This window comes from Trachurus trachurus (genome assembly GCF_905171665.1).
Source record: "Trachurus trachurus genome assembly, chromosome: 5".
NCBI lineage: Eukaryota > Metazoa > Chordata > Actinopteri > Carangiformes > Carangidae > Trachurus > Trachurus trachurus.
Window position 1 is genome coordinate 36,564,729 of NC_139896.1, and position 24,192 is coordinate 36,588,920.

The 24,192-nt window shown below is 42.0% G+C and overlaps 1 protein-coding gene across 1 annotated transcript in view; it reads right to left on the minus strand.

The window, feature by feature from the left end:
• The window catches only part of magi3b (membrane associated guanylate kinase, WW and PDZ domain containing 3b), a gene marked incomplete at both ends in the record, with an annotated part of 141,115 nt that overhangs the window by 116,435 nt on the left and 488 nt on the right, over positions 1–24,192 (minus strand). The gene's annotated exons all lie outside the window — the stretch shown is intronic.

Sequence of the window (24,192 nt, forward strand, 5' to 3'; positions counted from 1 at the left end):
TATGTTTATATCATTCTCTGTTTTGGCCTGTGTACACTCACAGACATCATGGCGAGAGTCAAAACTGCATACATAAGAGGAAAATCCTGATGTATGCATTCATCACAAAACTCAGCATTATTCAGTATAAGACGCTGCACAACAATTGCAGTCATGCCCCAGTTCTAAGCAGGGACTGATGGGAACAGCTTTGAGGGAGGTAAAGTATTGGCATGGGAGACGGGACCAGGGAAAGGAAAGGCAGACTACTTCAAAGACTGAATGTGAGCCCGTGGCTCAAAGCATGCTGATTGTACGTGACGGGAAATGTACGTGACGGGAAATCTACAGCAGGATGTTAGCGGGCCGACAGAGCAGATGGAGATGAGATTTTCATCACTGAAGGATATATCTGATAACTATCAAACTTATCTAAGAAATATCTTCACTGTAAGAAACTCTGCTGAGGCTGCCTTCTGAGAGTGCATTTAATGATGCATGCATCAAAAACGGGTCGTATATTTGAAATCTTTTTGAGCGGCCTTGTTTGGAGCAAAAGGCCCATTCAGTTTACGGCTGCAGGACAAATTAGACAGGTAAGGAATCGGATATTAAAACTAAAAGCCAATGGCTCCAATTTAAAAAAGGGGCACTGATCAATGACATCTATCTGCATCTATTCTGGGAACTTTTGCAGTGAATGGCTGTCACTGTCATTGTCTGAGAATCTTTTCCCCAGGTTCGGATAGTCTGTTTGATTTTTAGATGCAGTGTCAAGTTGGTAAAATGCCTGGATTTGTTCAATTCTGCCTGTAACAAATCTGCAATCAAAATCTTTTCTCTTCCCTCTCACTCGCCATCTCTCTCCCCTCTTCTTTTTATTCAATCTGTGTTTTTCAAATTCAAACTATTTGCAACTTCTTTTATTATTATTATTATTATTATTATTATTATTATTATTATTATTATTATTATTATTATTATTATTTGTATTTCTGGCCTATAAGAACACCTGATTATAGATTTCAAAAGATTCAGATAATCTGATTCAGGTTTGACAAAATGGTATTGAAATCTCAACCCTTCACTTCACATCTGTGTAAACTGTGTGCCTCACTTTCTGCTGCACCACAATGAAAATGCACTTACAACACAGTTCATTTAGACATGGAGTGATTTTCTACATCTCCCTCAGTATATCTGTTTCCCTGATAATAGGAACCTTCAATGCAGCAACAAAGCAGCTAAAAATAAAACACTATATATATATATATATATTCTCAAATGCAATTTCACACAGGTCCTGAGCAACTGAGCTTGATTATTTAATGTATAAGCTCAGAGAGCGCTGCGGTAATACCCTTGACTATTGACCTGAACGTGCACGTGATGGAGTCATCTCCATCACCGTCATCCATCAAGAGCACATGTAAAGCTTTCAGACGGTAGATCTCTGTCCCTCTCACACAGCACTGTGTACACGGCTTTAAATAAGTCTTTACTCATTGACCACGTTCACTGCTCAGACTAACTGACCTTAACTCTGAATGCAAATGCTCAGTGTGAACTAGAAGAAATGCAAAGTAGGGAAACTTTTCCAAGAATCTCTTGACATCCCTGAGGACACGTTGTCCTGGTAAACAGTCATGGGAGAAGAGTAAAGTATATCAACTACAACTTTAAGGTACTGGTACTACGCACACGAGAACTTTTGTTTTCTGCTCCTGTAGGTTTAATTTCAGGAGGAAATGTTCTAATTTTATAGATAAATATTAATAATAGATTTTATGGATGGACTGGTTTTACGTCTTCTAGAAGACATAAATAAAATACACTAAATGCTATGGTTTCTTACTTAGTTCTATGAAAAGAAGTTACAGTTCATCCAGCTTAATGTTCATAATAATTCAAGATGCAATGATTAGCTGACGGATGGGAAATTCATTTGTAACTATTCTGATGATTAATTCATTCGTTCACATCTCTTTTAAAGCAAAAAATCACCACAACTTTTTTCATTTCTTACTTTTTTAGAAATAGGAAGTTTTCCAAGATTTTTTCTACAACAATGAAATAGCTTTGGGTTTTAACTGTTAACCAAGAAGAGATATTTTATTAGATATTTTATGACACCTTGGGTTTTGAGAATAAGTGATGGATATTCTTTGGTGATTTCTGACATTTTTGATGATGAAAATAATAAAAACAGCTATCCATAATTGTAGTGTACAATATAACAATATAAATCTTTGAAACCATCCCCATTAAAAGAGGTTTTTCTGTACTCTCGTCACCTAGTTGAACTGCCAGCTCTTACGTAAGGATCTGATTACTTCTCTCACCAGTGCTTCTAAGTACACAAACACAAGAGCTCACATGGACTCGTGTGTTCTGGTTCACGACACGCCTTGGATCTGGAAATACAGGCTCTGAGAGGGAGCAGAAACTAGCCAGAGGTGGATCACAGCCTCGCTCTAAATCAACATCCTGTTATCACCTCGGCTTTCTTCTCCTTCTACAACGCCGCTGCACTCCTGTCCAGCTCTGCTGCAGACAATGGACGATTTATCTCAACCCTCTCTTTCTGTCAGCTCCCAGGACACATGTGGGCATGTTCATTCACCCACCTACACACACACACGCTCGTGCACGCACACGCACGGCTTTTGATTCCATCTATGCAAGCACAATGTAAGCATGCATTAAGAGCTACGAGTGAAAAAGAAAATGCTGCATTCATCTTCACAGGCAATGCTTGAATGATCTACCCTTTGACTCAAGGGCAAGTGGTTGGACACAGACATATACCTTAACACAGTTGCCAATGGCCATGCAAGAGTGTGTGTGTGTGTGCTTGACTCAGAGTACAAAACATGTGCAGCATGTGTGTCCGCACGCACTTGTCTGTGGACGGGCCAGATGGGCAAAAGGGAGCCAAATAAAAAAGGATGATAGCAGAGAAAAGAGAGGAAGAAGAGGGGAAATGAGGAGAGAGGACACTTGGAGCGGAAATGCTTCAGTGCCTCTGCGGCCTGCCACCTCATATCACAGAGCATCCACTGACAGATGAATGCAGGAGAGCCCAATAATAGAAATGCTCCAGAATAAACACCCGAATGAAGGGGAGCGGCTCCTGATGTGTAAGGGTGGCGGGGGGGGGGGGGGGGGGGGGGGGGGGGGGGGGGGGGGGGGGTCAGCCGTCTCCACCACAGATACTCAACTCAACAAACTGATGCAAATGCAGAGCGCCAACCGTCTCACCAAGACTCAGACAACTTTTTGGTTTCACAGAGGACACTTCAGTCGTGTTACCATGGAAACATTGTACCTTGAGCCTAGGCTTATTATCCAAGGTGACTAATTTTACCCATTTACTCTACTTTCTTTCACTGTGCCTCCGCTTTGTTTCTAAATGTGTCGCTGATGCAACTGCCAGGGGTCAAAAACAAAGTGTCTCTAAGACGAGATCTGATGTGAGAGCAGCTGACGAGGCCACGTTACCAAAAAGTCTTTCACAGGAGACCATGACCGTACTACTATTAAAACACAATAACCAGAACCCTTTTCTTTAACGACTGAAATCTCATTAAAATGACTTATTTCTAAAGTCGATCCATTTATTTTTTCTGCTCCTAATCCCAATCGAAAATACTACATGCAATCTAATACAGTATATGTCATGGATATATGGCTGCAGAAGTGAAACATTTGGAAGTCATGAAGCTAACTTTCTACATCTGCACTGCTCCACATGTCAGTTTTTGATATACTCATTGACTGAGAGGAACTCATCATGATGAGGGACAATGAAGGACATTTTACTAAACAGTGTAGTCCTCCATAACACAGCTGCACAGTGCATAATTAGGCAACAGAAAGCAATTTAAATCACAGCAGAGCAGCTCTGCTTTTTAACGGAGCCTTGTGGAGTTTTGGTTGTAAACAACAAGCCATGGTTTTCACGTTGAGTTCATTTTCTTCTTCCACAACATTTGCAAAGCAAATTCTTTCTAACGTTTTGAAACCTGCATTGTTTATGTGTGTACTGACTTGCATGTTCTGACTTGCAAGATGCAAGACTTGGTTTTGCAGCTCCAGTAATAAAGTTCACTACATTTACAGTGATTTACAATCTCTTTTTGGATTATCAAGCAGGTCGAGGCTCTATAATAATACTGCTGTGAAAGTATCAAATTACTGAGTCCACAGAGAAGAGCACACATGCAGCTTGTATTCAGAGAGGAGGTCACATTCATGGAGTTTTCAAGCAGAGCTGCTGGCTCCATGTTAGTCTGAAACTACAGGGTTATGTTTTCGCATGGACAGACAAAAACGGAGACCTTTGGAAACCGGGACACACTCCCATTAACACATGCTCCCTGTGTGTAACTGCTCATGTATCTCTGAGTTTTCAGGTGTGACGGTGTGGGTGGGGATCATCTGATACCACTTTCAAACAAAGATGCTACTTTAAATAAAATAGTGTGGACTCTCCAGCCAACTGGACCCGCTGTCCACCTCTGCATGATATGTCTTCTTTCTGAGAATTTGCCTCCTTTATGACAAGTCTCACGTTCAGGTCTTACCGCTAATCCTAGTTTTAATGCCTTTAATAATGTAATGTATATCATACAATATAATATAATAAAAATTGTTTCTTCAATTATTTGTGTAATGTTGTTGCAGGACGGTGTGGAGATGAAGGTTAACCCAGACAAATGTCACAGCTCTGCCTAAAGGGCATTCATTGTCTCTCCAATATTTAGGTTTTGGAAATATTAGAATATTAGTTTATATTTCAAGAAATGCCAGCTGCAGTATTAATATGTTTGGTCTGAGCTATCAGAGTATTATATATGTCTGAATCTATACCTCTCCTTTTTTCTACTTTTCCTCATTTCATCCCTAATAAAACAGATTTAGAAAAGATTGTGCAATGTAATGTGCAGCAGGGTGGGGTTAGTGTTTAAACTGGATGCAGGTAGGAGTAATAGTCTGCTGGGATTCTTCCCAGGTCTGTGTAAAGCTATAATAATAGGCGTCACAGTAAAGGAGCGATAAGACGGCATTGGTTGCTGCCGGAAAATGAAATCCAGCTCTATCGCAGCCACAGTGGCTTTTCAGACATCAACTGGAAACCTCACAGTGTGAAACCTTGGGCTGGGTATCGGATTTACTGAATCAATTTGATTCTGATTCACAAGGTCCCAATTCGATTCAATGTTGATTCATTTAGAGATATTTCAGTTTTAATACCAATTTTGCTTGGTTATGAAAAATATTTTCACAGAACTAACCTGGTGCATTATTAAAAATGTTAATGTTCACAAAATCAACTCAACAGCAGTTACATTGATGCACATTTATTTAATATGACCCACTAAACAGTGCAATTCTTCAGCAGTTGTGATAATTGCAATCGCGCAGCTCTACATTAAATGATCGATCTAGGGATTTTATGATTCGACACTGGATCTTTCAAATGAAGATCAATATAAACTGGAAAATCTATTTATTAAACCCAGCCCTATAGTGAAATCCACTGCCACAATATGATGATGGTAAAATTTGCTTTACAAACGCCCATCCTGCCACACGGCTCTCTAAATGATATTGTTGTTGGACACGATTTTGCTCAGTGGCTTTTAACCTGTTTACGTTTGAGAGGAGGATGATTCAGGAAATGATTCAAATCTGTTGTAGGAGGGTGCAGCTCAAATGGGAAACATCACTGGTGTGACTGGGTGGATCTGAATACCAATGTCTTAAACACGGCATGGCTTCACAAAAGAGGATGATTCAACCAATTCTCTGTACAGCAAAGTGGGCAGGACCTTGGTGGCAGCTTGTTCTTCACCGCACCTGTGGTTCAGACATGCTCTGGAATTCAACCATCAGGAGGAACGTTCAATGCATCCTCCTTATTCACACCTGTGTCTCCATCTTGTCCGTTTAAAAAGGTGTTTCCTCAAGAATTACACCAATTATCGACATGAATCAAGTGGTAAACCCTATGAAAACACAGACGGCGCAGACATGAGTCGATTACTCTCCCTCAGGTGCTGCATACGTGCGATGTGCATCGGACTCCTCCTCACACACGTGCACATTAGAATTGACAAACAACCCACGGCTAACTCTGTCCTGAATGTTGCCAGTTATATGTAGTGTCAGGTTGGACTTCATGTCCTGGAGGGGAGATGAAAAGTAACGTGATCACTCATCCATGGTCTGGTCGACAACGTGCGTAGAATAAAAAAAATGTATGTTTGTCCAAACCTCTGAGAGAAACATATTTTCAAAAGAACGCACAGATCCCCCTCATGCAAAATAAATGTCATCAAAAAGAGGCAGATGTATTTTTCAGTGGAGCAAAAAATAAAGGGACTCCATCTTATATACAAAGCACATATTGCATGTGTGCATAATATCACACGTAGATACAACATTTCATTATAATTGCAAGATACAGCCTCTGGTCTCAGGCTCCCCTCAGCTGTTACACAGTATTGCAACTATGAAAGAGAGGGATGGGTTGGACAGAAGCTACCACTGGGACACAACTGGGGAGAAGCTAACGGACAAGTCTTTGTATTTTTAAGTCAAACAAATACAGCCAGGTCTTGCAGAATAACCAAAGCACAATATTCTGTTGGAAATGATAAAATAATAATGATTATATAGTAATAAAAAAACACTAAAATATGTTGAAATCTAATTAGTTTTATTTAAAGGTATAATGTGTAGGAATTCCCCCCATCTAGCGGTGCGGTTGCATATCTGAACGTATTCTTGATGTTGCATTCATGTGAAATCAGGCAGACGTCAGACAGACAACAGACGCTGCATGTAACAGGATAAACAAGTGGTCCGCCAGCACGAGGCAAAACAATACAGGTGACAATATGTTGTCATGGTGATGTGGTATTGTTTACCTGACCCACGTTTTACCGTCTTTCTCTCGTCCAGTAAAATGACATCCGGTTGGTTTGCCGACGGCCGTCTGCCTGACTGCACCTGAATGGAACACCAGTGCCTCCTCTTCCTCACACTACACAGTGGTGACAGTTTTAACAGGTCACACTGCCATTGAACATAAAAAATGTTGATGCAACATGGCCGCCTCGGTTCGGTGCGTCGCCCATTTATGTATTTCTAACGACTTGTAACAACTCATTCTAAGGTACCAGAAAGCTTTCATTTGTATGCGGCTGTGATTCCACTTCAGTGAAATACATATTTATGAACGCAATATTTGATTTTTGCTAATAAAAAGCCAAATAAATTACATACTGGGGCTTTAAGAGATTTGGGAAGATGGAGGGAAAACGGGTGCTATGTGTGTTTAAGTGTGTGTTCAAACTGTGCACAGCTTTTGAAGCTCCACCGGATCAATTTGCACCACTGAATATTTGAATCTGGACTTCTCCCGCCGCAAATTAAAAAGCACTACTTCATAGAAAACCAGGCACTTTTGTTGCCATTTAAATTTAAGTTCACGATTTTTTTCCCCCCTCAGTGGCTAACCAGACAGAGCATGAAATGAATTAATTTAATAGCTTTTTTCTTTCCCTTTTGAAAAGGTCAACAATGCAATTAAATCAACTCACACATCTAGCCCCCAATGAGCGAGACAGATAAACAGATAGGGTATCCAACAGCAACCAAGGAGCTACTGGTCCGACCGGTTTTCATCAAGAAGGCCTCTCTCTATTTCTGTCAAGGTGTAGCCACATGGATTCCATGCATGCCACAGAGGTGTTCAGCCTGCTGACAGAATGTGAGCTTTAGCCTCCACATCAGCCTGACAAGCACTTGTGTCGTTCTCTAGTCCCATAATCCCGAGCTTCTCTCTGGCCTGTCAATAAGTCTGTCACAGTGAGCAACATCCCTGTCAGGGAAACTGATGTCTGGATGAATGGCTGTATGGACAGATGGATAGATGGATAGATGGACAGACGGACGGATGGATGTATTCATTGCTGCTCTCTCCGTTAGGCCCTCCAGTGCAACAGTAATCCAGTCTATTTACACAGATCAATTTTTGTTTCTATGTGCCAGAGTAACAAAATTGCTTTGGTACGTGGCTGCGAGCCTGGGACATTGTGTGTGAGAGCTTGCCAGACGGACTATTTTCCTAGCTGCATTGTTCTTTCAATCTTGTATCCTTTTACTGTTAATACAATCTAAAAATTCAAACGGGGCCTTTCCAGGGCATGTGACTCACGAATGGACAAATATATATCTGCAATACTGGACCATAAAATGGGATTTCTATCTATATAAAAATTGGATTTTTGTTTTTATTTCCTCTCACAAATCTCTCCGTGTTTTATGAGTTATCATGGCGCAGAAGAACACTATTAAAATAATGAATGCTTACATTTTGGAGCATAAAACACAAACAGTATTACAGTTTGTTTTCATTTGCAACTCCTGACACAGTGACTTGCATATTTTAAGGAAGTGGGGAGATCTTTATAAGTAATTGCTTCTGCAGAGGGGCAGACAACAATGGTGTAATTTTAAGTACATTCATGAAAACAATAGTGTCAAAAAGCAGACAGCAGGATTTCTGAAGCAGGACTGCTGATGCATTTTGAGAAGCAGGGAAACAAAGCTTTCTAACTCCTTTAATTGGATATCATGTTAAGTGTAAAGTATAATAGAGAGGGGAATGCACAACTCACGATTCACTAACATTTTTCTTAATTTAATAAAAGTGCAAAAATGTGTTCTATATGCATTATTAAAAACCACAGTACCACACACAGAGAGATTGGGTATGAAAACTCATTTGAGGGGAGCTAAAAAATGTCATTTTTATCATACCTATTTTAATTTCACTTTCAGAAGCACTGCCTCTGCTGGCCTCCGTATTAATCTAGCCGGAGAAAGCCATTTCTGTTTGATTAACTGTTCAAATGTCAGCCTGCAGACAGCCACAATCACAGACGCCACAATAAAATTAATATCACTAATGTCAGACTTTGATGCCAGTTTCAAAGTGAAAACACCTCCCCTCCTACATATGAACCAAATATAAACCTCAGCCTGACGAAAGGCTGGACTGACTGCCTTCACCTCTTCCTATACCAAACAGCTCTGTACATGCGTGTGTGAGCATGTGCGCATGTGTGTGTCTTTTTGGATTTGTTTGGAGGTCTGTTGTCAGTGTGTGGGTGCAGGGCTGCTCAGCCAGGTATAAAAACAGCCATCCAGACAGACTGGGGCTCGGGGTCAGGCTCAGCCATGTCAAAACACAAACTGGCTCAGTCTGTAATGAATCAGGGGAGAGATCATGATGCCACACTGCATCATCTGGCCTGAAGCGTCAAAGCATAGCCCTAACCCCCAGTATGAAAACTGACAAATCTGTTGGGATGTTGGATAGCCGGGTTATAGGTTCACAAAGTTCGCCTTGATCTACAGAAATTTAAGGTTCTGATTTGATTTGATAGTTTTTGCTTAACTTTGATTTCTAATCTCAGTCCTGTATGACATTAAACTGAATCTATTAGGTTTTAGATGGTGCTTTAGAAATCTAATGACTGTATCATAAAAAAATGCAATCGAGAAAATAACTGAGACCAAAATAGGCAGACTAACTGATCGAGAAAACAATGGTTTCATTTCACTGTGTTAATGCAAATCTCTAACTGTCTGGTGCCTATTGTTTTTCTAAACACTGTAAATCAGTTTGTACATTAGTCCTTTGTTGGCTTTAAAAATCAAGTTCAGATCGCAAATCAGTGGGGTAGTTATGTGAGACAGCCTAACTTCTTAGTAAATCCCTCTGCAGCACTGACAACAACAGGTCTTAACTTGTACAGACAGCGTGAGGTCAGACTAAGAGAGAAGAAAGAGACAGACAGACAGAACGGATCTGTATCTACATTTTAGAAGTAAAACCACGGTTTGTGAACACATCACTGAAACGTCAGGCACAAAGCAACTCCTGAACAGTGACAGAGAAGCTGGCACGGACAGTTTGATTGGTTGTTGTTTGATTTTAATGCCCATTTTGCAGCTCACACGAGATGTGTATATGAACGCTTATAAGCAGAAGCTGCTTGTTTGTAATTCAGATGAAACTAAGAAGTCATATTGCAGCAGAAGAAGCAAAATCTTCAAAGCGTGCACATATTGTAAGCACAGAAATGGGAAGCGGCAGCAGCAGTCTGGTGTCAAGCTGCATTTTAATTGATGCCTGTCTCTCTTTTAAATCCACTAAGAAAACTTTTTCAAAAGGCTTATTGTCAGGTTGTTGTTTTTTTCTTACCTCAGAAACTTACTTTTTTTATCCTGCTTTTATGAGTCCAGGAACAAATATGCACTGCCTGTTTCACTTGATTATGGGAATTTGTTTACATCAGCTCAGATCTTCTGGATGTCAGCCGTTGTTTATTTTGGTGCTCAGAGATTCAGATTTCAAAAATTGTAAATACCTGACTCATTACTGTACCTTGTGCGTTGTGGCCGGTCTGCTTCTCTGGACATGTGTAGGCTTACTCACTGTTATATCATTATTTATAAAGGCCACATTGGGAGAGCTTCCTTCTTATTTATGAGTCTAAATAAGTCAGAATCCGGGAGTCTCAGGATTTATTGTTGCTGACAGTCTTTAAAGCTTAAACACAGAAAGAATGCTTTCATCATGCTCAACTCCAAAGATGGCCATGACTATCACATCTATTGGAAATTAAAATAAAAGATTGTTGTGTTTTATGCACAATTGTAGCACATTTTCGACTCATCGATAATTCATACTGTTTTTTTTGTTGTTGTTCTGTTTTATTTGTAACTCAATTTTTCAGTCGTGCTGTCATGTTGTCATTATGTTACCTTGATTTAAATTTAACAGCTTCATTAAATATTTTTTCCCCTCAAGTCATTAAACTGAGCATGAATTCTAATAAAGAAAGCTCATCATCATAATGCACTAATAAGGAATGAATGCTTAATACATAAGAAATGAATTTCAGTTTTACATTGCATTTTAATCAGACGGCAGGGAATTGATTGAGAGAAGAAAAGTCAGTCATTCATTATTATCTATGACAGCACTGTTATCTAAATTGTTGTTTTAGGAGAGGTGCAGCATTTGCAGCAAAACAAAAAGAAACCTCAGTAATAACAACGACCTGTAGAGACATATGCCTTGAAATCCCAGTTCAGCCTGAACACTGATGCACATGATGCTCATTGCAGAGTATCTCTGTTTACTGCCGAATAATTAAAAGGCATTAAAGTAACATATAATGCACATGCCAAATAACAGAAGGAAAAATAAGTTAAGCCATTAAATGAAATTAGTTTGTAATTACAACCACTGCTAAATTAATTGGACATGGCTTGGAGTAGTGTAAAAACCAAAATTGGAGAAAGTTGTCCACAGGATCTGTGAGGGAGCAATAACCCAGTCAGTCAGCAGCTTTGTAGCATTAGCTAACTGATGCAGCCAAGCACACAAACACTGAACAAAAGGCAACACACCGACTCACATTATGTATATTAACACAAAGCAATTCCTGTCATCTCTATCCTTGGGGGTAATGAACCTTTTGGGCAAAAATATCATGGCTCTAAGCAGCCAGAAGCAGGACAGGAGAATCCTGCTTCTGGCTTTAAGATCCAGTTTGAGGTCCAATTTCCTAAATTCCTCAAAATGATGAAAAAAGAAAGAAAATAAATCCTTCCTGATAACATGACTGAGCTGTCGTCAGGTGAGTTGGCTCAGAAAAATGTACACGAGCAGCGGCAGCGGAAGCAGGTGTTGCAGCATTACGACAGAATTAGAAAGTGCAAACGAGGGCCTATAGCACCGTTATCCTTTAAGTAGACTGCTTTACTGCCAGGGGTGAGGTATGTGAGGTATGTAAAGTATGTCAGGTGTCACAGGAGACAACTACCACACACTGCTAATGTGATCTAAATGTATGTACTTTTGAGCTATTAATATTTAGTTTTAATCCACTAGTTGGTCCTAAAACTGTCAGAGAAAATTCAGTATTTTTCCAGTATGTTGCTACTCTGCAAATCAGTTAACTTCTCCACCAACAGCTGCCACCACTCAGCTCCAGTGAAGTCCCATTTTGGGTGGGGGAGGCAAGTGAGGCTGGAAAACATAATGTACCGTTCATCAACGCGAGGCCACTCTGCAGCTGAGATTTTGTTTATTAATCAGTGGTGGAAAACATGTGCTACGGCAGATCTGACAGAAACAGACCTCACTCTTCCTACTTTGGTCTGGACACTGAGGGAAGATGACAGTATGTATCACGTCAAATTTTGTCAATTGCCCTTCTACATGGGTGAATTATGGGAAACATTAAGCCAATGAGGGAGAAGCGATTAATACCAGTGAAAGCTTCAGGATTTAAAGGGACATTGTGTAACTTCTCCTGTTATCTATTCATGAAAATTGATTATTTCCTTCAAAACTCTGTTCTTCATTAATCAGTAATCCCCCCCATCAACAAACTGAAGTGTTCCGGTAAGCTCTGAATTTGCCGTGAAAAGTCACCGCGGTAACGCAGTGAGGAGGAATGGAGCGTTACACTGATGCTGCATTCACCTGCAGTCGGGCAGACGGCCGTCGCTAACAAACTGATGTCATTTTAGTCACAGAAGTCCAGAGAAAGACGGTAAAACGTGGCTCAGGTAAACAACAACATGGAGGTTTGCATTTTAAATTTCGTTTGTACCTTGGTATAAATGACAATAAAAGGAATTCAATACCACATCGCCATGACAACATATTGTCACGTGTATTGTTTTGCCTCATGCTGACAGACCACTTGTTTACATAGAGGCTTGTTTATGCCGTTACGTGCAGCGGCTGTCGTCCGTCTGTCGTCTGCCCAATTTCACGTGAATGCAGCATGAAAAATTGGATTGAGTTGCTTGTGATATACAACCACAACGCTAGATGGGAGGAATTCCTACACAATATCCCTTTAACAACATATTTAGATGAATGCAATGTCACAAAAATGCTTTGAACCTGTTACACTACACAAACCTGACTGATGGTATAACCATTGCAATGTATTGCAGCGCGGTACCGTCACATGCTCCCCCTCCTCTGAACGCCACAACTGTATATTACACAACAGAGTTAACCACAGCTGTTACCAACCACAGCTCTTCCATCTGTCCCATCCCTGATGCCCTCCCTTCATCAGGCCGTGTGACTGTGTGAAGCCGCCTGCAATCAGATTAGCAAGAGACTGGGTGACTGGGGCTTCAGCATCCACCCATCACTCCATCCCACTGTTAGCAACATCTGCGTCATGTGGAGAACCATGTGCACGCTGTGAAAGAGACAGATTAATGTACTGGTGTGTGTGTGTGTGTGTGTGTGTGTGTGTGTGTGTGTGTGTGTGTGTGTGTGTGTGTGTGTGTGTGTGTGTGTGTGTGTGTGTGTATGGGAAAGAACTTAAGCATTTCAGCTCCATGCGGACACACACAAACACACATCAGTCCTCCTTTGTATTTAAGCAGCAATAATGGTAATGTATGGGAGCTATGGAAAGGTTGTTTTGCATTATCACTGTAATTTGATGACACTGTCGTCAGTGCTGCATGTTTTATCCAGTCATCTTAGAAACACACAGAGAGCACAATGAATGATTTGCGGTAATCATAATTTGAGTATATGCTGCAGTGTTACTGGAAGGAAGTCTTGCATTACGCATCACATTCATGCGTGCACAGAAAAAGGCAAATATCATCCAATACTGACGGGACACTGGAAATTAAGAGAAATATCATTGAATGCCATCATCCAACCTGACTCATGAGGGAGAGAGCAAATTACATAATCAAAGGAGACGGTAGCAGTGCAAAGTCAAAGTTTAACCGAGAGCTCTTAGATTATCTCCCTCTTGACGGCGGAGCACAAGAGAGGGCACATCCTGACGATTAGGCGCAGAGATAACCCCGAGACATCGAACGCCTCTCCCCGTGTGGCCTCTGGGAGGAAACAAGTGCAAGCCTCACCTGGTGAAGGGGCTGTACAGCCACCTGGCTGGCCCCGCCTGATCCATCCTGCCTCTGCCCTAATGCCTCATTGGCATTCAGTCACACGCCTGCAGCAAGAGGCGAATGGAAAGCTTGGCGCTAGCTCACCACTATTAAGATTCTACAAAGCCAGCCGTTCCCCTGCCGCCACAAGCACACAGGCGAATCACACAGCCAAGGAATAATAATAAAGAAAAGAGCTGGGGAAGGGATGAGCATAACAGCTGGCCCAGCCAGTCACACAGCCAAGACACAGAGACACCAGAAGGATTTCTGGTCTGCAATTCCAAAGCTCTGCTCTTCATGAAGTTTATGAGGGCAGCAGCTTGGTGAGCTCTTCACACTGCAGTATCAGCCAGGAAAAAAAAACATATATTTCAAGTGGCTAAATCACCAGTGCAAACACATAATCACACCGGCCGCAGTCGCCCGCTCCATCCCACCCCCCTGTCATCTGTGAAACCACACCGTGACCACTTCATGATGAGCCATATTACTGGCCAGCCTCCCATCAGCATCCCACCGCTCCATCGCCCCTGCCTGTTTACGTCTGCCTATCAACATCCCCCCAGAATCCTAAGCTGCTTGCTAATCATCCTTTGAAAGAGCAGACTAATTCAGATGTCAAGGCCCATTACCTGTGAGCTGTCTAGAGGTGACCCCAGCCCCTATCTTGCGGTGATAAACACCAGTTGGAGGGTAATGCACATCTGGATAATAGGAAAGTGGGAAGAGAGTGGGACAACGCTAGCCAAATGTGCAATCATTGAAACACAGCTGAAAATGGGTGTGGGGGGTGTGGGGGCGCTATGGCATGTAGCGATCATTGTTGCATAAAGATAAGGTCCTTCATGACAGCGCTAGGTCAGTCAGCCAGCGTATGGCTGCTGTGCCTGGCTCTCCGACCGAGCAGTGACTCCTCAGCAGCCGTCCCCTTCAATCTGCACTCAGACACTGACTGAGACAATGCTCAACCAAAAGACGACCAACGCCGCGCTCGCATCCAGCCCTTTATGCTTTTTCTTTTTTTCCTTCCCGATGCACTTTCACATTTACAGGATGTGACTGATGCACCGAGGAGCAAGACGACAGGAGAGAAGCTGGGGGGAAAAAATATCACACTAAATATGAGCATTTCCAGATTGTAGCTATATCTACTACATCTAAACATCTTTTGGGGATTTCTCAGCCCCTGCTTTGATCCCGTTTTTGGTGATTACATATTTAGGGGTTTCAATGGGTCCCTGTAGGACAAAGAGATGATATGACTACATCCATTTTTATGATAGCCAAGCACAGGGACTGCACAACAAGTAGTCACTGAATGGATACACAAAACTACAGATATATAATGCATTAGGAGTGATGAATGACAGATTTGTAGCGCAGGTGGAGATCTCACAGTCGTATTGATGTGGGTAAAAGAAGAATTCTCCACACAAAGGAGGCAGGAGGAACAGTGGGTAACGAGGACAAATGGGATGCAGGTCAAAGCAAAAAAAAACACTTTTCACAGCCATTTACTCCTCGACTAACCAAAAATCTAGTCCCCAAATTCACAATTGCCTCCACTGCTATAGTCGTTGAATGCAACTAAAACGTAGCTAATGACTCCCTAATAAATACATATTTACAGGGCCAGGATTAGAATCAGTCATTATACGAGCGCTAACAGGCATTCAAGACAACATCACCGTCTTTAATTGGAACAGGGGCTGAAATCCCCCACAACCCCCGACTGATGAAGTCAAATTTTATTTCTATAGCCTAATATCACAAATCACTAAATATACCTCAAGGAGGGAAAAAAGACACACCAGCAGATACTGTAAACACCCTTGTTTGTTTGTTTGTTTATGACCAGGATAATGCAATTACAGTGATGATTCTTCCTGTTGAAAATGCTGCTTCCCATAATGAGCTTTCTCCTAGTGTAGATCTGAGTGGGAGAGATTATGTTGTTTGCTTGTACTGATGTGACCCCCCACCCTCACCCCACCCCCCACTCTAATCTCTTCACCTCCCCTCCCTCCCTCCCTCTCTCTCTCACACATCCACCCTCACTGGTCATTAAACGCTGCCACCATGACCCATGTCCACCTCCCAGCTTCCAGCCAATCCCATCGCCGTAATACAGCTGGACTCTTGACTGGATGCTCAGCACCATAACGACCAAAGTTATGATGCTGAGCAAAAAACCGTGGTATAATACCCCCCCCCCCCCCCCCCCTCACATTATCATAGAGGCTCCAAGACGTATTTACTGTATCTACACTTCCTTTAATCCTCCTGTTGTCTTTCTGGGTCCCTTCCTTCTTTACACAATCCTTTTTCCCTTCCTTCCTTCCTTCCTTCCTTCCTTCCTTCCTTCCTTCCTTCCTTCCTTCCTTCCTTCCTTCCTTCCTTCCTTCCTTCCTTCCTTCCTTCCTTCCTTCCTTCCTCCCTTCCCTTTGTCCTTATTTCTTCTTCCTTCCTCTTTTGATCCAACTGACCCTCCATCTTTCTTTCCTTCCTTCTTCCTTCCTTGAACAAATCTGTTCCCTCTCTCCATCTTTCTGTCCTTCCTTTTTCCCTTCCTTCTTTCCACAATCCTTTTTCCTTCCCTCCCTCCCTTCTTCCTTCCTTTTTGACCCAAACTGTTCGCACCCTCCAGCTAGCTTTCCTTCCTTTTCCCCTTCCTTCTTTCCTCCAATCTTTCCCTTTGTACTTCCTTCCTTCCTTCCTTCCTTCCTTCCTACTTTTCCTTTGTCCTTCCCTCCTCCCTTGACCCAGGTGGAGTTCTTTCCATAGGAAAATTATAACAGTTGTTATGGAGGACAAACTCATTTAGTCTCAGTTTCACCATCTTGTTTCCTTGACATGTTATATATATATATATATATTACATACACACTGATGTGCCTGTGTGTCTAAGAAAAAGGATGTTTATCTAAAAACAGAAATAAACATTTCTTATGCTGGTTATTTTCAGTGTGCTGAATTGACCTAGAAATTGTGGCCTACCAGTCGTCCCACACAACTCTGCATCTGTGTGTGTAAGTCTATATGACAGCCATGAGGCAAAGCTCACACATACATTTCACATGTAAGGAGCCATCATCATGCAACACGCTAATCACCAATCTCAAAACGTACGAGCGCAGCTCCGCTTCATCCAACTGCTGCCGTTTGTGTTGTGATGGCTGCAGGTGCTGGGGGAGCAGCAACTATTGGATTTAAGTGGCAATAATGAGAGGGAGCTGATGACTGAGAGTCAGGCTATATTGGCTGTAGCCTACGCCTTTACTCTTATACCACCGGTTATGATGCACACGTGTGCTCTCTCATGCACAGACACATACACACACACACACACACACACACACACACACACACACACACACGTAAACACATCGTTGGAGTATCCGGCTCTAGTATTGATGAATTATTGAGGACTTGGCGTAGGGTTGGGAGCAACTTTACGCTCGTTTGTTTTGCAGTCGCAGTGCGCCTCCACCCCCCCACAAACACACTGCGAGGCATGAGAGGAGTAGACTCTCATAGGACGTTAGGGTATGTTGACAGCTCTGCTTCGCAGCAGCATTATGGAAAGACTTATGCAGTGATGCACAGCGAGAAAACAAGTCATTAATCCTGCTCCTGACTTGTTCAAGGCATTTATTCATTGAGCTAATTTCAAGCTTTTTTTTGACCAAGTACACTCTGAAATGACTGCACGAAAATGTAAAAACTACTGAGTCCTTGGAGAGCAACACTTCAATCATCACTGTACAAAGAATTCCATCAGTTGAATTTTAATCTTAATTGATTTCTTCACCTTTGCTAATCACGTTATGCTGAAAATCCCTCCACAACCCCCAAAATGTAATCAATTTCTTCACCCTATCTGGTTTGTCAAATTTCTTGGGAATCAATGTAATTTTTCTTTTTTTCGTATTCAACAGTCGAGCAGGGAAAAAAATAGGATTTTTGTTCAGCTTCAATTTAAATTATGTGTCGAGATGGACAGAGTGCTTTTAAATCCTTTTATGTGTGTGTGTGTGTGTGTGTGTGTGTGTGTGTGTGTGTGTGTGTGTGTGTGTGTGTGTGTGTGTGTGTGTGTGTGTGTGTGTGTGTGTGTGTGTGTGTGGTAACACAACAGCACTGTAGCACAATCCTGACAGCTGCCTCATACACAAATAGGAGCAGCGTGATGACAGTCACAAAGGACAAACAAGCTGAACGTCAACACAATGTTTTGTAGGATGATATAGCAAGAGGCCAAACAAATACAAAACATGTTGAGTAGTTAAGAAAAAAAGATTAAATAAAAGAAAGAAATGACAGATCCTATTAGTGTCCGCTAAAAAAAAATCAACAGATTGCAGGTAAACCTAGTAGCACTTAAAAGGAAGTAATGACAAAGATATTTTAATTGGACTTCATTTGCACTGATATTCTATTTCTATTATTATTATATTTCCATTTAATATGGAAATAATGATGGCAAATTAAAAGAAGGCACATACATCATGCTGAATGTGTAATGAAAGTGAAACCCACGTATTAAAAGGATTGTATTTATAATAGAAGATCAGAATGAGAGCATTAGATCTGTCAGCTCTGAGCGGAGCAGGGAAGACAGCACTGACAGGCAACAATGGAAGTTAGCAAGACATTAATGAGGTGAGGTTAGAAGGTTGAGAACATTCAGCACTGGAAAACCACTCCTGCTAATTGTCATACTTAGGCACCGCGGCAACTGTCTCACATTTACAGATTCACAGTCTTGCTCGAGTGTCCCTGTGAAGCACGAACAAAACCCACGCTGGCTCGCGAGTGGCGTGACATGCCAGTGGCCTGGTGATGTTAACAAAACACAGAGGCTTGTTGATCAAGGGATTTTTTTACTGCCATGCTTCTCGTCTCGAACATTATATGACGAACAAAATAATCGCTCCAGCTCAGAGCACGTTTAAAGATTTAAAGGAGTTGTTCCCAATCTTTTGCACTATTAGATCAGCTCCAGCAACTGTTCCTCAAAACTTTTTGTTCCTTTCATGTTCCAAATGTGTTCGTCTGAATGGATTTTAAACTGGATGTTAAGGACAAGTTGCCTTGTTGCCTTGACTTTGTCTCTAGTGGAAATGTATTATCCACTGTTTTAATTCAACTCTGTCCACTATGTTTGGTAGGTGTCCCCTGTGCAGGTAACTCATCATGGCAACCTGGTTATTGTGACGATACTGTGAAGGTGTGTTGTCTGAAAACCCGACTGTGTTTATTTTCCTCATTCCACATTTGTTTTTACTAAATTAAAATTTCTATTTTCCAAATTAGTTGAGCTACTCGCCCACACATCCCCAAGTACCTTCTAGCAACTGCAGGAGTGTAGGCAACTCCCTTGTGTACATGTACGCAGCTACCTTTGAATGGGAAATCACTGCCTTCAAAAAGGACCAAAGTCAACACATCTATCTCCATGACAACTGAGCAAACTCGTGCACTAATGAAGACTCCACTGCCACATATAGAAGCTCTGTAAAGTGCTAATAGGAGGACTGTGAGTTAGGATTGTTTTAGATAGTTATATAAACAGTTGATGCATGTTATATCCACATCAGCTACAAATAAAGTTGGCCTTATTTTCACATTTGTATTTTCCAAGTAGCCAGTCATTGCATAACCGAATGAGAACCATTCACTGTTACATATCACTGAAAATCGTATAGTAGCAGCTAGGGGTTGCACGACTTCAGATTTTTAAAAGTCGACTCTAATGTTATGAAAGTCGAGTCGACGTCGACTAGTCGCTGATGACGTCATTCATATTTTTCCCATCATAAATTACAGGAGGAGGGAAATACTTGGCAACAATCTGTAGATTATTCACTGACAGACAGCTCATGCACAGAAATTAGTCCACAGAACAGCAGCTTTATAAACAACAAGCTGTAAATCAGTTTGTTTTTCTGTAACATGCACTCCACAAGTGCAAAAGATAATACTGTACTGTCCGTTAAACAATTAGGGAGGAAAACGACACACAGGCCTCGTCACCGTCACAGTCCTGCTCACTCGCAGTTTCACTCACATTTTTTTTCTGGTTGGTTGTTGCTGTTGTTGGTTGTCGTTGTGCGCGACGTAAAGCTGTCGATATGAGCGGAGTTTTTTTTTTTTTTAATTGCCGACAGCCCGACACACTGGCCGCGGCAGCAATCAATGTGCTGCTACTAGCAGCACACATTGATAACTTACAATATATCAGATATGGCATTCACTCTCATGAATGACGTTTCTGCTGGTTGACATATTGTAGTGAAATTAACTGAAAACAGTGGAACCCTGAAAGAAAGGGCGGCCATATTTGGATATCTATATGTGAAACACAACACTGTGCTTTAGAAAACAGTCAGCAGTAATATAGAGTGTACAATTTTGCAGTTAATGGGCTGACACATGCATTACAGTACACTGGTATGGCCCTTTAAGCTCTTCCGTAGTAGGAGGATATCAGAGCTGTGGAGTCTCAATAAATACAGCAGCAGAAAAGCAGCTGATGCAATATTCATCTTATATTTCATATAAGGGTGTAGTGGAGGTTTGCCAAGTTTCCTCTTTAATCCTGTGTTACCTGTATTTTAAATTATTAACAAGGCCAGTGAGATTTCACTACCTCCTCCATTCTATTTTGTGTACGGTAATCATTTTATCTACACGTCAACTTCTTCATTCGGCTCTCATCAAGCCAGTTGGCACAAAGATGGTAAGAGTGTTTTTTTTTCTAAGGGGAACGTGGCCTAGAAAGCAAGACAGATGTAGGCAACATACAGTCACATGCATACTAAGCAACAGTGCAATTAAAATCACAAAGAGGTGCGAAAGTAGCAAAGCACCAAACAGTCAATAATCCAATAGCAGAGCAGCAGGATCAGTGCCAAAGCCTAAGCACATCTTAGCAAAACAATACATAGCCGACAACTTATTGAATCTGCATAAAAAAACACTCATAATCACCTTAAACTCACTAAGAGGGAGCTCATTCAGCTTTAAATTACTTTGTTATGAGTTCTGTGCCAAAGGAGCGATGTACACGATGGCTCTCCGCTTCATTCGGAGGATTGTCAGAAACATCTCTAAGGCAAGAACAGATGTCTCTAGTTATTTGACCAGACTCTCTGGGCTGCTGGATTCCCACTCACACTCAATCCCTGATTTTTTTTTTTTTTTTTGCAGCCGACTGCAAATCTCTTTGCAGTGACAAAGCATCGCCTGTCAAGAGGATGGTTCCATTGAGAGGCACTTCCTGATATGAGAGGTGCATTAATGTGATTAACCCACACTCACTATTGCCGTTTGATACAGGAGCTTAGGGGCTCATGTCACTCTGTATTCTTCTCTATTGGCATGATCAGCAGGTAATGGAAAATATGCTGATGTGTGAGCGGAAGCAGGTAACTCCAAATGTGATCCGGAGCAGGCAACAAATTGTTCTCAGCGGCAGAATCCGCTGCTGCCGTATGCAAAGTCAATTATGTAATTTGACTTCAAAATTCAAAGGATAATTAAGAACAAAATTAGCATGTGAAACTCAGCAGCTTACAGAAACAGATGAGTTATGCCTGTTCTGCAGACACAATATGTTCTCATTGCCATGCCAGCAATTACCAACCATTAAGATCAATAAAGATTAAATGACTATCATCTTCCAATAAAAATGCTATTATTCCCACACCTCAAAGACATTTGAGTATTTGAATTAATTATAATTTCATTTAAACATACTTGCCATCTGGTGACTACTGTTTGAGTTCATGATATAGTCAATATTGTGATACCAATCCCAAAATTCTGGCTAAGACACAAACAGCAGTGGAAGCAGGCTGCTCGTCTACATATGTTTCATGCATTCACACAGCTAATATTAGTCATCGAAGAGACAAATACAAGCTTGTTGCACCAGCTCCAGTGTGTGTGCGCTGCTGCAATGTGAAATTATTCATTCGATGTCAGAGTCATCATCCATTCAGATGCATATAAATGGCTACAGGTTACACGTATGTTTTGATTGCACACCGACTGGAGCTGTAAACATATAGGGAGGCAGAGCAGAAAATAACTGCGAAGGAAAAAGGAATTCTGGGATGCCATTCATGAGGCTTTTCATCAGGCGTCTTTTCCGAGCTTTAGCTGGGAGAACCAGCAGAAATATATCCCTGTTCCGAGCACAGAGGCTTTTAATAGAGGCATCTCCCTGCTTCATCAAAGATACCAGAGAAAATGGGCACATTCAGCTCGTGGTATATTGTTAAGTCTTGGTGTAAGCTTAGTGTGAATTTGTTCATTTCAAAGTGCTAAGACTGTATGTGTGTGAGAACATATGTACTGTATGTGAGAGGAACCTCTTGTCTAGGCAGTCCCTGGAGAATATATGATGATGCAGCCACAGAAAAGTGAGCGTAGTGCTGTGTGTGCTTCTTTCAGCTCGCATTCCATTTTTCGATCAATGGCTGAGATAGATAATAGTCTCCACAGAGACTGGCATCTTGCATCCTGTTTCTCTCTGTCCGCGCCTCAAATCCCCCTTTCTGCTTTAGCATCTTCACACACTCTTCCGTCTCTTTCCTCCGAGCTCCGCCCCGACTGTCGGTGGCGAGCACGGGAAGCCCACCAGCACCGAGGGGGGGGGGACATCTGGTAGACCCAGAGAGCTGTGTCCGTCGCTGCCAGCCACCGTCATGTCATGGCGGGTTTCGGGGCTTCCTGGTAACAGCTGATCCTCTAGGCCCACCGCCTCCATCAGAGTGGAGAAAATCCACTCGCTAACTCAATTATGCAAGAGGTGTGAATTAAACATGAGGTTACCACACAGGAATGTATACACACACATCACAGGCGTGCACACATGTACGGTGCGTAATCATACAATATAATAACCCCATCTGTATGCTGATGCCTGGGGGGGGGGGGGTGCTTTGTGAGGCCTTTCTGCTAACAGAACATTGAGGAGCTGATGCATGCTGGTTACAGCCTTACATAACTGAAACAGCATGAGGAGAGACTGGCAAGGATGACGGTGAACAAATAGGTGATGGAGAATTTTTTCTTTTTGGCACCTAGGCTTGTGAGCTTAAAAGAGCAAAAACAGCATTGAGTCAAGCACAGACCCAAATGTAGAGGTGACCCCCCCCACCCCACCCCACCTCTCTCTTTATGTCTCTCTCCCTCCACATGTATCTCTCTCTCTTTCTGTTTGCAGCATCTCTCTCCTTCCCTTGCTCACCCTGCCCTTTATTAATCATCCTTGGTTTAGTGGGGCATAGACCATGGTGCTTATATATTTTTTTTTCAAAGTCACTGAAATATTGTTTAAAAAATGGAGGAAAACTCATAGGAATGACTAAACATGCCCGTACACACACACACACCATAAGTATCCATGTGCACAAATACAGCTGATCTTCAGGGATCCTGGCCCGAGGTCCTGAGACTCAGCTGCTGCTGCTGCTGCTGCTGCTGCTGCTGCTGATGTAACCTCTTGTACAGTCTCAGATGTTGTTTAGACATTCCAGCTCCAGCACATCCGCAAAGTACGGCTATCTTCTGTGCCCATAAACACACCACTTTCACTCCAGTGCCACCAAAGCCCCTCCCTGGGCCAGAACCAGTACAGCACAGACAGCAGCAACGGCATGCCATTACGCCTATTAGACCTCATTATCGGTGTCTGGAAGTTGCAGCCAGCATCCTTGGAGAGCTGGACGTGGAACGATGAGACCATGGGATATAACACAGCTCACCACTCTCACTGCTGTGGCCAATGGGCAGCAGAGAGTAGCCTGAATAATGGAGGATGTAATTAGGCCTTATTTCTATGCATGTAAGTGCACTTAGCCTAGAAGGCTCCGACTGGGCTACATGCCATTATTACCATTATCACAACTTGATCTCCCAGGGAAAGCGGTGAGGGAACTGGCCAATTAGATGTTATGGGACAGCAGGAAGCTTACAGAAGAAGTCTAGGCATGTCCTTTACGAAGTGGACACACTTCATTTAGCCTCTGGCTCCATTTTTGCAATGCCTGAGTCAACTTCAGCTGACATTAATACACCATGGGATGACATGTAAAGCTAATGAGAGTTATTTAGAGGAGGAGGTATGATTGATTTATATATGTTAATTACTTCAGACTTGCCCTAATAGCTAGA